The sequence below is a fragment of the Crinia signifera genome, chromosome 3 (genome assembly GCF_055691185.1).
Source record: "Crinia signifera chromosome 3, ASM5569118v1, whole genome shotgun sequence".
Classification (NCBI taxonomy): Eukaryota; Metazoa; Chordata; class Amphibia; order Anura; family Myobatrachidae; genus Crinia; species Crinia signifera.
In genome coordinates, this window is record NC_139219.1 from 250,226,891 (window position 1) to 250,245,067 (window position 18,177).

Here is an 18,177-nt window from a genome sequence, read left to right on the forward strand (position 1 = left end):
TTTTCTTTGTACTTTAAGGTATATTTGTCCCATGCGCGCAATGTTAATATACTTTGCGCTACATTATCCAATACTGCTGCTGGTCCAATTTTGCTATCGCTCATGCACTTTATTACTTACATAAGGTCAGAGTAATTGTCTGTCTTATTTGCTTATTATGTGAAACGATGCACATGTGACATGGTTTATAATAGCGATTAGTGCAAGTACCCAGCATGAGCCTGCATATCATTGTTCTGTTTGTATTTGTTTTGTTGTCTAGTGTTCCCATGGTGATGGTAACACGATACACCAGCAGGATGATGTCATCCCTAAGCGCCCACTGTGTGGGAGGCGGGGAGTCATGCTGTCCTAACTGCACAGAGGTGAATAAAGGTATGTTCCTGTTATGTATGATGTTAGCCTGATGAAAATGTCGCAATAAAGACATTGAAACGTTGCCTTTAAACCGCTTCATGTCCTGTTAATTTGCGGGGAGTGCCGCACCTCCAAGCTGTTGTTTATATATATATATATATATATATATATATATATATATATATATGTCAGTATTTGTGGACAGCACTCTGATAATCAGCAGGGTGCCTTCCAACCTATAGATCCACGACTGTATATATACTGTATATATACTGTATATATATATATATATATATATATATATATATATATATATAAATATATATTTGACTACAGAACTTTTAAAATCGTTTTTGTTAAATGTAAAGCACTTTGAAACATAAAAACTGGTTTTGTGTTACAATTTAAATTACAATATAAAAGTCATACATGGTGGACTGGTTGACATTTCGCTTTTAAACCATAGTGTATAACTAAATATATTAGGCATTGTATTTTTTCTGCACATGAAAAAGTTATTGCAGTGTCATGAACTAATGCTTTAAACTAGCTTCTTTGACATGTCTATTTTTTTCAAAAAAGCACCAATTAAATAGTATAAGAGATACACAAAGGAATAATGCTGTCACCGAATGGAGTATATGGCAGAACTAAAAGACCAGTTATATAACTTATTAAGGGAATATCCATTCAACCACAGCCATTTCAGAGAACCCTATTGCAAAATGTGATACCATACAACTAACAGCAGTATGTGCTCCTTTGCTTCAGCATTTATGATCATTAAACAAGATAGCCACTATACCAGTTTGATATCTTAATCAGTATGCAAGCTAATAAGTATTAATTATGTAGATAACCATTCGTATTTGTGTAGTTTCACGGCGGCAGTTATGTAGTCAGCGTAGCGTACCTGTCAGTTTCAGCATAGTGTTCCCGCCCGTTTGCGGCTAGCCAGAGCTTACCTAGTTAGGGTAGTCAGTCAGGTGTCCCTGTCAGTATCAGCGTCGTGTTCCCACCCGTTCGCGGCCAGCCAGAGCTTACGTAGTTAGCGTAGTTAGTCAGCGTTTATTACATTGTGTGGGAACCATTGACCATTTTAACCTGCCTGACATGACTGGTGTGAATGTGTTTCTGAAACACCCCCACTATCCAAACCAGCCGGAAGTGTGGCGAGCGCTTGAAAAATTGCACAGGATGCCTGAAACATGTTGGTCCCAGAAGGAGGATACTGGCACGCTGCCCCGACACTTGCTCTTTACATCGCCCCATGGCTGCGGCTAACTTCCAGAAACTTACGGCTTCCGGCGGACACGGATGCTCAGTGTCACGGCTGCAACAACAACAAGCGGCCGAACCTATACTGGACCCTGCTTCCATCCTGCATCCACGGAACGTTAGTGCTACCCATCAGAGCTCAATTAGGGTTATCGCAGGGACAGAGATACCGGTAAACCACCAACTCATAACCAATATCTTCCCCAAAAGGGTGTAAACATTGCCAACTACTAACTTGTTTTCTTTACAGATACCACTCCAATATCTCATACTAATTCTAATTCTAATGCGCATAACCATTTTTTATTATTGTTAGCGCTCTTTACCAAACTTCCGTTAGCCAATCTTATAAGAGCTGCTCTAAAAACTTCAGGGCAGAACCACCAAACCCACCCCTGCATTTATAACCTATTATTATAGTGTTTTCCAACCTTGGTGTTCAAGACACACTAACAGTCCAGGTTTTAGTAATATCCATGGTTGAGGTGGTAAAATGGCTATTACAATCTGGAGAGTAAAGCCAGCCAGTGGCATAACTATAGAGGGTGCAGGGGATCAGTCTCCTGCACCCTCTTAAATGATCATTTCTTAAATGTATTTTTAATGTGTCGCAGCGCGCCGTTAGTGGCTGGTAGGGAAGACGGATACAGACAGTCAAGGTCAGACTCGGCACTAGTCAGCTTAGAGTGCCACAGCCACACTATAGAGGGCGCTGCAGCTGTCTCTCCTTTCTATGGTGGCAGTCATCCCTGCAGTCCATGGTGGCAGTCATCCCTGCAGTCTCTTCCTCCATTCGACTGCCGAGCACTGAGGTGTGGACCCGGCAGATGATGAAGAAAATGGTGTGCTGGGACAGATGCCTGTATTTACCGCCAAACAGGTAGAGGCCGATAGGCAAGAAGTGGGGACAGACAAGCACTGGGGACAGGCGCACACCCTCAGAAAGGCAAGCTTGACGGGTCACCAACTCTCACTGCATTTCCTAGTATGGCAGTGGGGGAGCCAGCGCATGTTAGCTGGATTTAAAAGTCCCTTGCTGGTGTTTGGCTGTAAGTGGGACCCTCCAGGGTAAAGTGAAATGGGCACATGTTTTGCCCTCAGTCCCCCCCTGCAAGCAACAGTCCCCCCCTGTCTGTTTTCCTAACACTCTGTCTCTTTATCTCTCTGGCACTGTCCCCCTGATTCTCTCCCCCCCACACCCTCTCTCTCCCTCCCTCTGTAACACTCTTCAATATGCTCTCTCTTTCCTTCTCTCTCTCTGACACTCTTTATCCTTTCCTGACACTCTCTCTTTCTCCTTGACAGAAAGCGGGAGAGTGTCATGGAGGGAGATAGAGTGTGTATGGGGGGGGGGGGGGGGGGCTTCCAAGATTTTTGCTATGGGGCCCAACAAGTTCTAGTTACGCCTCTGAAGCCAGCCATACATCTACAGATCGATTGTCAGATTGGGCTGGTTGGAACAAAATCATGGTAATGGATGAGAGCAAATTACAGTTGACCATTTGCTTTGAAATGCTGGAAAACTGCCCAACTGCCATTCTGGTACTACCAGGTTTTTGTTCCAACCAGCCCAATCTGACAATTGACCTGTAGATGTATGGCCAGCTTTAGGGGTGAAATTAGATAAGATAGGAGTTCTATTGAAGATGGAAGGTTGATCATAGCAACCAATTAGATTCTATCTACAGTATTATCTTCAAAAAAGGTGCTAAATAAATAAGACTTAGTATATGATTGGTTGCTATGGGCAATATCCCATCTTCAACAGAACTCCCATCTTAGTATACGTACCCCTTAGTGTGTCTTGAGGTTGTTGGTATCCCCTATATTAATAGCTAAGTGACCAGTGCAAATGGTTCAAACAATGTAAAAAGGTAATAGATGCAAAAAATAGTGCGCAGAAAGCAGCCAAGTTTGGTCCAACTCCACCGAAGGACTATTTAACCCTCCACCTATGGACTCTTTAACCCTTCACCAAAAATACCACAAGAAATGAAACAATCTGGAGTATATGACCTATCCGGCGCTTTGGAGATCCACATGTTGTACTTAAATCATCCAGCAGGTCGTCATGAGATGAAAATATTAAATATATCTTTCATGGTGTAGTATGTTACACTCCTTTAATGCACATAATTCATGACATACAGTAGATAGTGATTAGATCAATTATAAAATGTGATCTTCATAACATTAAAAAAAAAAACCATTAAGAAACAGTGTTAAAAATCTTTAACAAACGCCAGTGTGGGGAGCAGGTAATTACCGAGTGCAGAGAACTGCAAGGCACAGTTCAGTATGAGCATGTGTCCATAAAGGAGCAGGGATGCCGGTAATCCTTAACTCCTCTGCAAGATGGTCTGTCCCTTCATTCGGAAAGTATTCCGTCCGTCCACTGATCAAATGAGTGTGGGCTCCGCGACGCGTTTCTTCCCCATCTGGGGACTTTATCAAGGTGTACTGTAAATACACCTGTCCCTGTCACCATCTAGGGTACTGGCACCTGTACAATGCAACTGACAGGCACCAGGCCCAGCACATGCACAGTACCAGCACAAGGATCATGAAAATTTCTTCTGAAAAAGCAATGCACGTATTTGGATTTGCAGAACAAATTTGCCATGGAAAAAAAGCTCACACAAGCATACTTGCATTAAATTGAATTAACCCATAGCAGCAGCTTCCATACCTGGTTTGACACCCACGGCCATGGCATGTGTAGTCCGTGCAGCTGAGTTGTGTACCAGGAAAAGGGGTCATGGCCTTGCAAGTCAGAGGCATGGCCCTGTGGGTCAGAGTGGACCAAACCCATTGTTTTTTGTCATTGCGGGGTCCTGGGGGCTGCCCCTGAAGTGAACCTTTGGCTGCTGTGCTGGATCCTACACAGCTATACACAGAGACAGTAACCAGCTTATGCATGGAATGTTACAGTGCAGCACCTGGCTCCCGGTACAGAGCAGAAGTTGATACTGTGGTTCCCCCTCTATTGCATCATCCATAGCTCCCATTGATGCCACTGCCCACTAGTCCTTGTTTACAAAACACAATAAAGCACAATACAGTGTAACATAATTTCACATTACACACTGTGCAGAATACAATGAAATAACAATACTGTAAAGGCTTTGTGGAGAGAACAATACTGCCCACTGCCTGAAAACTCTGTCACAGTAGTCACATCGCACTATTTTAAAGTGACCTTCTATAAGCCCTGACCTGATTCCCAAAGAACATTTATGGAAACAGTTGAAACATGATGGGGAGTACCTCACCACAAGGCAAAAGCAGGCTACTATTGCAATTGTAGCCTCAATGTATTATCAAGCTATCCTGTTGTAGCCCATGTTTGTCATGCGGTAGTCTTCCTGCTTTCAGCCAATAACCCATGGGATCCAGGATACAGTATGTTTCTAGACCTATGTGTTATGGCCACAAAACATGGTCTCCCAGGGCTGTTTATCAGGGATAACCATGCTCTATTGCCTTTAGCACTGGACTATACTAACCTCATGTGGAGACACTACAAAATGGGAGACCTGCAGTTGGCAGAGCCGAATTTCCCGTTAGGCACGTGAGGCACATGCCTAGGGGCGGCACATGTTTGGGGGCGGCACTTGGATGCCTGTGATAGTACTGTCAGCCCAAAAGTACCAATAACTGCAAAATATCCACTGTACTGTACTATATTCCATCTTAAATAGAGTGTAAATGGATAGGACATGCAGATACTGCCCCTATAAACTGTCCTACTTAGTAAACATTATTGTTGTGCCTAGGGGCGCCCTCATCCCTAAATCCGCCCCTGGCAGTTGGGCAATCCTTGTCAAAAGGACCAGATTAGCAATGGTCTCCGCATAAAAATAGGCCCATCATGACTGCATAATGATCACTGGACACCAGCTGACCACATGGTTGGCCATGAATGATTAAAATTTAATTTCTATTGACACAATTATGCAATGTTTGTTCTCTTATATATTTAGGGAGACATTGGGGCATATAGTGTTTGGGTTAGCTTCACCTCCTCCACTTCTTATAATAGACCCTTGAACATTTTTGCTCCTGGCCCATTATGCCCTCAATATGGCTCTAGTTTTCGTACAGTGAACCAGTCTTAGCATGGCCAACCAAGGGAAGCTATCGTATGGGCATCAGGCCCACAAGAAAAGTATGCCTCCTCAGCAAAAACTAGTCCCATGCTGAATAGCACTATAGATCTTTAATAAGAGTACACATTGGGAAAATGTGCACCATATATAATAATTCAGTAAAGTTTGGCAAACATAAACTGCTCAGCCTTGCTAGTGTAACCACACGTGTTCAATATCCATGGCTGCCATTAGCTGCCAGAGCATGCTTAGGCTTGTAGAAGTTTCTCAGTGTGCCTGTGTGTTTATTATTAGTAAGGTTTGTGGAAGAACAAATTCCTGGTTAAGGACCAACCCAATATTGCATAGCTTTGTGCATATGGGCTATTTTTTGGAGGGACCACAACATTCTTTGGCACTCATTTTAGGAATAACGTGCAGAATTTCCATTTGTCTTTTAGACTATTTCTGTTCTGGGTGATATAACACCTGGAGACTTTCCTTTGCTGCTCCAAGTCCAGGACTTTTAATGAAGGTAATGATGAGTATTGGGTATCCTGTAACTGAGATTCATGGTCATTGCTTTCCCCATAATAATCATCTAGGTTGACCAACACAGGGCTTACCCTTCTAGGGCTGTTCCTTCTCTTCAGCAAGCACAGGAACTGAGGGATTAAAAACAATTCATCTGCCAAAAACTATAAGCATCTATGGCAATATTTTAACTAGACCAAGGACTTTAAAGCTCCTATGATATGCTGGATAACACAATAGGATACACATACCAAATAAAAGTATGCACCTCCAAAGTCATATAATTCTGTCAGACTTATATTTACTGTGTTTGTTCCTGATAACTGCTAATTGCCTGTGCTTCTTGGTGGTAATAAGATAGATGAGTAATAAACAGATAGTTAACACAGGTTTGCAAGACACTTGGTATACATTACATTATACTGTATGTGTATCCAGCAAAGTTGTGCACAACAGGATTTGACGGGGGCAATTCTGAGCACGATGAGTGATGTCGGGGTAAAGTAGAAACCATGCAGCATGGAAATGAACAGATCATGAACAGATGGAAAAGGAAATGTGATTTTTGCAGTTTTTAGCAATTTTGAAAAAAGGTATGGCTCATTGGATAGACAGCAACTAGGTTGACACACTAGATCGACATGCATGAAGGTCAACATGACTGAAGGTCGACATGCATTAAGTTCGACAGGGCATAAGGTCGACACAACATGAGGTTGACATGGGCAGGATCGACAGTCAAAAGGTCGACATGTTTTTTTTTTTTTGGGGGATATCGACACAGTCGACATGAACACCAAAACAGTTGACATGGACACCAAAACGTAGCACCGCAGCCCCTCGCCATGCTTCAGGCACACTATTTTATTCTCCCACAACGCCCTAGTGGATGTTAGGGCATGAAATACCGGCTGTCAGCAACAAAAACAGTGAAAAACCCCATGTCGACATTTTGACTGTCGACCTTGCCCATGTCAACCTAATGCTGTGTTGACTTTATGACCCTGTAGACCTAACCCCTTGTCAACCTTCAGTCATGTCCACCTAATGCTTGTTGACCTTATGCTTGTCGAACTTATGACAGTATCCCTGAAAAATACAGATCGAAATCCAAAACCAGTGAGGAAGGTTTTGGCAGAACCAAAACACAATAGCCCTTATTCTGGTTCACTCGCAAAGGCAAATTCCTTCTCAAATGGACAAAACCATGTGCACTGCAGGTGGGGCAGATGTAACATGTTAGATTTGGGTGTTATTTTGTTTTTCTGACTGCTTTATTTTGACACTGCAATATAGGTAAACCCCACCCAAATATAATTCCCTCTGCACATGTTACATCTGCCCCACCTGCAGTGCACACGGTTTTGTCCATTTGAGATGGAATTTGCCTTTGTGAGTGAACCAGAAAAATGGCCAATGTTTGTACAGATCTGAAATCATACATAAAAACAGGATTTGGTGCACATCTCTACTGACAATTAGTCCTGTTTTCAATGCATTGATTAAAATGTAGAACATTTAGTAAACAGTGTCAAATGACTTTATAAAAAAAAAAAATATTATGATTTATTAGAATTTAAAATGGTACCTTCAGAATTATCATTTAGTCATTTTTTCTATCATACACATTGTCCTTGAGTTAATAAATTACCATGTGCATGCAGTTTAATTTCTAAGTAGGTTCTGGTATTTAATTAAATGTGATTATGTGATTTGGTTGCTGTGGTTTTTAAAGTGTTTCTTGGGGCAATGATCATTAATCAGTGATGATGTGATATGTCTTGTCCTTGTTTTATCATATCATCATTAATAAGCTTTCCTGCTTCAAACACAAAATACTGTACAGTATGCCTTTGTTTACTTCAGCTAAAAATGTGTTAAAACGTATTGTTTTCTAAATTGCCTTTGTCTACCTAACTCAAAAGGAAACTCAACCATTTCTGCTTAAAAGTATTTTAATTTTTTAATATATATTATATAAGTATATATTATATAAGATTAAATGAGTGCTGCATAGGCATGAGTACATTTAAGAGCCTGTGAATTTTGTGATTGGTTAATAAAGTTTTGTTACTAGGTAGATTACCCAAAAGCCTTAGGTACTGTATTTGTTGTTTGGTCGATCCAATTAGGCAGCTAAGGGGCGATAGTTTTGTCAGAAATATATTAGGGGGCGTGGCCACGGCGGCAATGGAGTAACACGCTAGTCGTTGTGCTCCTCCAAGAAATCCTGTATCTCTCCCTCCTGCTCTCCCCCCGGGGGTTGGGACCTACCCTTTCTGTTTGGGGTTCACCCACTGGAGCTGCTGGGCTGCCTCCTCCGGTGCCGGCTGCCTTCATTCTCTCCGGGCGCCGCTATCCCCCACCGCGTGCGGTGACCCCGGGACCTCACAGCGCAACACGCTGTTCTGTCTGCCTGAGACGGGGGAGACGGAGACGCTGCCGGCGCGTGCCTCTGCTGCCCGTGACGGTGCTGGACGGGCACTCTGTACTGCCGCACACCAGGTACCTTGAGCCTGCTCTCTCCTCCCCTGTTGTGACCCTGGTGCGCGGGACGGGGGACACCCCCTCCTTCACTGCTGCTGAAGCCGCCATCTTCCCACTCTGAGCTGCCAGCCTCCCACTGCACAGACCTCACAAGAGACACTCTCTCTCAGCCCACAATCACTGTACAAGGTGAGGGGTGGGCTTCACCTCCCCACCAGCAACTTAGCAGGACTGTTAAGGCTTATACCCCATCATACAGGGCTGTGTCCATTCTGCCCTGAGCTGCATATCCAGGTTTGCTGGCTTATCTCTTTGCCATCACTCCATGCTGGGGTGGAGAGGACCTTCTATAACCTTATAAATCAGACTTATCTGACTACTGGTGCTGCAGCTTACACCCTACGTTCACCTGCACCAGGCTGAGCTACCTGGGCCCCCACTTCCCTCACGCTCCTTTTTACTAATCGAATGAACATGGGGAAATCCAATGCCGCTGCCAAACTGGAGAAATATACCAGGAACCCTCCTACCCCTCGCTCGGCCGAGTCGAATGCACCGGACCCTGACCCCTCTCCCCCGCCCTCCGCGACTTCTGATGCAGTTGACCCGCCATTGGACCCTATGCAAAAGGTGCTATATGCTCTATTAGCCAGTGAAACCAGACTCACCGACAAGATTGCTCAAGTTCAATTTGACCTTTCCACATTCCGTCAAGACCTACAGCGAGTGCGCTAGAGGGTTGGAGAAGTTGAGACCCTCGTCTCCACAATTGAGGGCAATCTTACTCCTATTGAACGCCGCACGACTACTCTGGAATCGCAGATGGATGATGTCCAAAAGAAACTCACAGACATGGAGGGGCGCCTGCGACGCAATAATGTCCGCCTTGTTGGCCTCCTCCTCTCCTTAAAGGTTTCTCGAAAAATGGCTTGTGGAGTCATTTGGCTTAGAGGAGTTCTCCTCTCACTTTGCTGTGGAGCGTGCCCACCGTGTCCCCATGCGCCCACTACCTCCTGGCGTCCCACCTCGCACCCTCATAGCACGGTTTCTCCACTACCAAGATAGAGATGCAGTGCTACGCCTGGCACGCACAAAGGGCCCACTTACATGGAAAGGCTCCAACATCTCTGTATTTCCTGATTTCGCAATGGGAGTCCAGAAAGACAGGGCCCAGTTTCTCCCAATCAAGCGGCGCCTGCGGGAGCTACAAATCCCATATGCTATGTTATTCCCTTCAAAACTGAGAGTTGTGGCGGATGGTGTGACAAAGTTTTTTCAGACCCCCAAGGAGGCGGCTGCCTGGCTGGACCGCCATAGACCTGCTAGGCATGCTTTGGACAATGACTGATCCCCATCGGCCCTCTGAGGTTGAGTATACCTCTATCCTCTTCGCCATGTTTCTCATACTCTTATTGACTCACCAAATGTTATGCTGTTTCTAGCTAATGTGGATTATGCTTACTGTATGTCATCCAGCATGTGATCTGTGGGATAGATGGTATTGATCCTTACGATCTTTTGTCGGGCTTCATGCAACACCTCCGCGTTGCCCCTAAATACATATATTTGTTATTTGCTGATTATATATACTAATATGCAGGGGCTTTACATTGGGCTGGTTCCCTCCCCCCGGGTGGAGTTCGATATAATCTAAACCACCTTGGAGGGGCTCCAAATGCTGAGTTGTCATTACATTTCTGGCCCCCATATGGGGTTTTTGTGTTTTTTTTTTTTTTTGCCTCTTTCTATAGATAGTAACTAGCAGCTAGTCCTATACTGGCTGATCTTCTTTCCCAATTCTGGGATGTTTAGCCTTCGTTCGGGAATTAGGCGTACCTCGGGTTGGGTGGGGTATGCGGGGTGGGTTTGGGTGGTTACGGGTTTTGAAGCTTTTTTGTTTTCTTTTATGATATATGATGCTCTTGATGTATTTGTTTCATCGCTAATCCCTCCCTGGCATTGTGTTTGGGTGAGATGGTCGGTGCTGGGCCTTGTGTTCACAAATTCCCTACTCCCCACGGATTATGGCTAGACTTAGTTTTCTTAGTTGGAACGTTCGCGGATTGAACGACAAGCTTAAGCGCTCCCTCGTGCTTGGCCAAATTAAGAAATACTCTCCTGACATAGTCTGTCTGAGTGAAACACACTTAACGGGTACAAAAGTCTTAGCACTCAAAAAACCTTGGGTGGGATGGGCTTACCACTCCACATATACCTCCGCCTCCAGAGGGGTGTCCATTGTGATACGTCGGACTGTGCCATTTTCCATGGAAAAGGTGCAAACAGACCCGACTGGGCGCTATGTGTTCCTAAAATGTACACTTAACTCCGTTCCAGTTATTCTAGCAGCAATGTATATTCCCCCGCCCTATTCCCATGACCTTCTCAAAAAATTAGCTAGTTTTATGGCTTTATACCCCTCTACCCCAATAATATGTCTCGGTGACTTTAATAATGTCCTTAATCCACAACTTGATAGGCTAACCACCTCTGTCCCCTCATCTCACATACACTCCACGTCATTCGCAAAGTTACTCCTTGAGATGGGTTTGGTTGATGCCTGGCGTAAAAAGCACCCAAATTTGAAGCAATACTCCTGCTTCTCCCTCTCCCATTCCTCCTTTTCAAGGATCGACCTTGCCCTTCTCACAAGAGATCTCTTGCCACGCACTAGTCATGTTAAATACGAAAGTAGAGGTGTATCTGACCACTCTCCCATTACATTATCCCTTGATTTCAGCTGCCAGGCTGGACAGAGGATCTGGAAGCTTAATCCCTTCTGGCTTGAATGCATGGGTCCTGTGACGGAGCTTGAGGCTGCATGGGAAGAGTTCTTTCTGTACAATTCTTCCGGTGTCTCCCCTATGACTCTGTGGGATACTTTCAAGGCATTTGCTAGGGGCACCCTCATTCGTACTATTTCTAATTTGAAGGCCTCGTATAGACAACAGGAGGGGGACTTAGAATTAGCTTGCACTACCGCGGAACTCGCATATCTAGCAGACCGCTCAGATGCCTTAAAATTAGTGTGGTTACAGAACCAAAGGGAATGGATATCGTATCTGGAGGATAAGGCCAAATATAAACTTCTATTCTCGTCCCACTCGGCCTACGCTACTGCGGACAGGCCAGGTAGCTTCTTGGCCCACTTAGCTAAAGGGGATCGTGCGAATAGCACCGTGGTGGAAATACGACACCCTGACGGATCCAGAGCTATACATACTCCTGACATAGCAGGTGCCTTTGTTGCCTTCTACAGTAGGCTATATGAGACCAGGCTGGTTTGTGGTTCTGATGAACTAAAATCTTATGTGGGTAGTATCCCTCTCCCTTCTATTTCTGTTGAGGCCTCTAGACTCTTAGACTCCCCTCTTACCCTCGAAGAGGTAGTAACTGCTGTAAAATCCTTCCCTTCTAAAAAAGCTCCGGGTACCGATGGAATCCCAGTGGATTTCTATAAAAAACATTTAGATTTCTTTGCTCCGCGGCTACTTACCCTTTTCCGCCAGCTGTTAGAGGAAGATGCTCTTCCACCCTCTATGTCGGAGGCCCTGATTGTCCTTATACCTAAACCGGGTAAGGATCCCACTTTACCTGAATCCTACCGCCCTATCTCCCTCCTCCCCACGGATATTAAGATCCTTGCTAAGATCCTTGCCATAAGATTGAACCGAGTCATTGAACATATTATACACCCGGACCAGACTGGGTTCATGCCTCATAAATCCACTTCTATCAACCTACGACGGCTCTACACCCACCTTCAATCTCCTCGTGGGGATTCCCACTCCTCGGTCATAGTCTCTCTTGATGCTGCCAAGGCATTTGATTCCGTGGAGTGGGATCTCCTCTGGGAGGTGATGAGATCCATGGGTATTGGTCCAATCTTTATAATATATGTTAAGCTTATGTACTCGGGGCCTGTGGCACGGATCTCTGTCAATGGTTTTGTTTCCTCCTCTTTTCCCCTGTCTGGAGGTACTAGACAGGGATGTCCCCTCTCCCCTACATTATTCGCGATTGCAATAGAGCCCCTAGCTTGTCTAATCAGACAATCCCCTGTTATACGTGGCCTGTCTGTAGGAAATAGAGAGGATAAAATTGCTTTGTATGCAGATGACGTCCTGCTGTTCCTACAGAATTATGCAGAATCTATGCCTACGCTCCTCGAACTTATTAACCAGTTTGGGAAATATTCTGGACTGTTGATCAACTGGGATAAATCCTGCATAATGCCACTGACTGGGAAGTGTCCGTCCATTCCGGAGGTTTCATTACCCTTGCAGTGGTCTGACTCCTTCAAATACCTAGGTATCTTCATCTCTAACGATCACCGTTTATTTATACCATTGAATCTAGACCCACTGATTACGTTACTCCGCTCTAAGGTTAGCTCATGGACTAAATTACCTCTTACCCTAACAGGCAGGGTAAATTTAATTAAAATGGTTTACCAGCCAAAACTACTATATGTACTCCAACAATCCCCTGTATATATTCCTCAGAAATTCTTCCATGCAATTAACGGCCTACTGTCCTCGCTAGTCTGGGCTCATAAACGTCCGCGTATAAAACTTACTGTCCTGACGCGGCCTAGGGAACGGGGTGGTTTGGGACTCCCAGCATTCAGGATGTATTACTTTGCTTCCCAACTGTTGTTTATTTGGCAGTGGCTGAATGACTGTGATCCCTCTGCCCTCCACTCCCAACTTCTCTCGCAGATTCACCCCCCTCTCTCTCCTCTACAGCTTCTACTTAGTACCAACACCAGCTTCACTACGGTCCCTTTAATTAGACAGGCAATCTTAGGCCCTTATTCTGGTTGGTGCGGCCAGAGCCGCACACGGGGCTCCGGCCGCACAAACCAATCCCCGCCCACCCTACGGATCGCCACGGCCGTCCGTACACGGACGGCTGGCGATCCGCATAAAAATGGTGGAGGCGTACGCCTCCACCATGGTGGGAGCTGCCCCCTGCATTCGATGGTCGTCGACCATCGAAGGCAGGTCCGCACGCCCCGGCAGCTCCCGCAAGCTGAGACCACACGGACAATCGTCCGTGTGGTAGCTTGTATGGGGGCTGAAAGCTGACATCCGGCGACGTCAGCTTTCCGCCCCCATGAGTTGCGTCATGCCCTCATTACCATGCATACGCCCCGCGTTTGCATGGGAACGCCCATGAAACGCGGGGCGTACACATAGGGAAATGAGGGCATGAAGCCTCTCACGCCCCTATACGCCCCCTTTGCGGCGGACGAAATACGTCTGCGGCGAAGGGGGCTGCACATGCGCAGATTGACCTCTGCGCATGTGCAGAGTAAAAACATCGGCGGTACGGCCGCACGCGGGCCGTACCGCAGGAAGCAGAATAAGGGCCACAGTCTGGAAGCAGGTCCATCTCCTCCTGGGTGGGCAGGGATGGGACCCCCAAACTTCATTATACAATCCCCTACGTCTCCGCGAAATAGCACATCTACAAGTCCACACCGTCTGTGCCAAATGGGGTATCTCTACATTAGGTGATCTATACGTGGACAATGTACTTAAGACCTTCCAAACCCTTCACTCTGAATTCTCTGTACCAAACTCTTACTTTTTTAGGTATCTTCAACTACGCCACGCCCTCTCTGCTCAGTTTCAGAGCTCCCCCCTGACCCTATTAGATTCCCCTGTAAAGGCCATGGTTATGAAGACCACCAATGCTCACTTAGTTTCTCACTTTTATGCAAGACTTCAGCTGCACATACACTCAGACACCATACCACGGCTCCGAGCTACCTGGGAAACTGATTTGGGTCCCCTAGATGATGAGACCTGGGAATTGGCACTCTCTAGTCCCCGTATCTCTACTTTAACGGTTAGGTTCCAACAGATCCAGTTTTTTATCTTGCACAGGATATACTATACCCCGGACAAACTGTGCCATCTTGGTAGCATCCCGGCTCCGGTGTGCCCTAAGTGTGGTGCACTGGATGGCTCCTTTTGGCATCTGATCTGGTCATGTCCCCATGTAGCGGCTTTCTGGTCAGGAATTATCGAGGCTATCCGCATCACAGGCATCCCGAGAGATGTCCTCACACCAGCAGTATGTATACTGGGCACTCTGGAAGAGGAGTCCTTGGACTATCCGACCAGGCGCTACGTGATAAATCTATGTACCCTGGCCAAGGTGTGCATTGCCAGAACCTGGCTCGGTAAGAATTTCCCTACTACACAAACTTGGCTTAGGCTAGTTAATGAAACCATTTCCCACGAGAAATTTACATATCTAGCCAGGAAAGCCGGACATAAGTTTCAAACTGTTTGGTCTAGGTGGCTGGACTCACAATACGCCATCTGTGAGGCCTAGGCCTCCGTGGCCCGGTCACCCCCTGAGGCCCATCGCCGACCACTACTAGCACTGCCCTATTCTCTTATGCACCTTTGTAACTAATAATTTGTTGTGATCTACTACTCTTTTAGCTACACCCTTTCAATACCCTTTACTCAGTAATCTGAATTTATACATGTTAATAGTCTTCATCCACAATTGACTTGCGATGTCATTCCAAGATTATTATGATCTGTAATTGAATGCGTCTGAGCATCTGTTTGATATATCATATTTTTTTATTTTACTTTCTTGTTATGGTTGTTTTTTGTTGTCTTGTATCTCAATTCACAAAATTGACAATAAAAATTATTGCATTTAAAAAAAAAAGAAATATATTAGGGGGGGGGGGGGTCAGATTATTAGGGTTACCACCTAGTCCCTTTAATTCCGGACACATATTAATTACACAGGTTCTGTGGCTGGCTGACTTCAAGACTCCACTTCACCTGATTTTAAACTGCCACAGAACCTGTGTAATTAACATGTGTCCGGAATTAAAGGGACTAGGTGGTAACCCTACAGATTATGCTACGTCCTCTGTGGGTCCTGGAAACCCACCATGCCATAGAAGGGGCGGTGAGATCTTCACAGTGCAGTCTTTACCTTTAGATAGATGGGGCGTTCATCGTCAATGTTATAAATTGGGGTGTTTTAGTTGCCGCCATTATTAACACCATTGACTGGAGCTGGTCTCCAGGCACTTTCCTAGCCATCCTTTTACAAATAGGGTCATACCAGGTAATCCATGACCATTTAATTTATGCAGTTGTTGTCAGTGTCTTTATTTTTAGGATGTTGTGTCCGTGTTACTTATTTCTAGGGGTAATATAGAGATAAGCTAGTGTTAAAGGTCAATTGCTATAATTCAAAAGGTTCCTTATAACATATACTGTAAATATATAATATCATTTTGTGGACCAAATGAGTGCTGGACCATATTCACTTTTTAAGGTTGAACTCATTTGGATCCCTAAACTACGACTGATCATGTTATTGTCACATCTGTGGTCGGTGCAATAGCAAAAATAATTAAGGTTATTGACACAGTTTACATACACTCATATTTATCTGGTTGTATTGAAGTACTAATCCAGAGATGAGCCCCTGCTATAATGGGTCCACATCTCAGCTGTGGACCCATTATGTTGCAGCAATATGCACTGGACACATAATCTAATGGGAATTTTGGATTATACCAGGTGAGGCGTAAACAAGAGATGACCAATGTACTGTAAGGGAAGAAAGAGCAGATTGACAAAGGTGGAATGAAGCCTAGCACAAGGTCACAGGTGAATAATTGGCTCAGACTAAGCCAGACCAATGTACAGTGAATCAAATAGAATAACAAGGATTTATAACGAGAGAAGATACAAACCCTGTTTTTCACCATCCATGCGTTGAACAGGCTTGAATTGATGGCCGCAATAGATCATTAACATACACCTTCTTGATTGTGGGAATCAGAAGATGTTTATTTACTGTATGTCAACATAATTATATTTGTGATCCAAATTATTTGCATAAAAAGTATTAACTCGACTATGGTATATAAAAAAAAATCTCTGTCAAAAAAACTAATTTCCAAAAGACCAACACAGAGAAAAAGTAATAACAAATCGCTCTTTACCATCTGTAATGAACACTTTCTCTGTGGACAGCAAGTGGCCTCCATTCTTAATTTTCAACCAAGATGCTTCAGATAATGTTTTTGGAAATCAATAGCAATTCGTAGTAAACTTAGTGTGGGTGTCATGGGGTCACCAAGCAAAGACTGAATTAGGAGTTTGTGCAAGAGCTTATTCAACACTTTATTTTACAGTGGTTTATAAATATAGAGTTATTTGTATTGTTTGTAGTCTCAACCCCTGCACCATTTCTAATGTAAAACCCCACACACTAAAAAGGAATGCTGTGATTGTCATATGCTGGTCTGCTGTGTTCTGCTATTAGGCTAGACACATAAATCCTAGTGTGACAGATTACAGTACATTGTGAGTATTATTGTGAAGCATTATTAATGTATATCTTTTTTCATATGTCCTTTGCAAGTGATTCCTTTTAAATGATTTAAACACCTACCTTAAGGTAGTCTATGATACATATATTTTTACATTCCTGATAGGCCAGATGAGTGGCACTGATTATCAGATTATGTTAATGAGTTGTTTGCTTGATATAGGGTTTGGGTTCTCAGTCACAGTGGGGTATTATTTGAAATGTGGAGATTTGCAGCTTGCAGGTCTGGGGGCCACTAGACTGCTAAGTATATTGAAACTAAAAGCTTCCATATAGGAGTAACAATATATTAATCCCACCTATTTTGGTGTTGGTTCCTCCTACATTTGATTTGGTGCTGCTCATTTAAGGCCACTTCTAGTCATTTTTTTCAGGGCCAAGTTTAGCTCCCAATCTGCCGTACTCATCTTTGCCGAATCTCGGCTGCTCATGCCCATTTGTCATGTCAAATTTGCAACTACCCCACCATGCATGGTGCCAGGATCCTTCCAATTGCCACGGGAGTTGCAGGTGGCGATTGGTGCCGGAACAATGAACATAGCTACATCTATACATACATACTGGGCATATTGTCATTAAAAGTGAAAATAGTCTTAATAATTGCATCAGTTCCACAAATATTAATACAGTACATATGCACCTTAGTCTTAACTATTCTCTATACACACTTTTTTGCTGAATAATAACTACCCCTTTATCCTTTAAAAACTTAAAGCCAGAAGGTCATCACATCACATGTGTAAGCAGATAGCACATGCATGGCAGCATTGTGAAGGCACAAACTGATGGGAGGAGTCTAAAATAACAGACTATTCAATAGATTTTTCAGACTCCTTGAATCACTAGCTTAGATCAAAAAAACCATCAGTCGCGACCTCATTCGTAGGGACCCACTTTTTAAAATTAGGTTGTTTTTTTTTATTTTAAAATGAATGAAGCAATTTAAAAATGTGGACAAGCATTAAATAGGTATAAAAAAAAATGACTAGCTGTTGATGGTATACACAGCCATCAATCCAACTTCTGATACTATAGCTCATGTTAA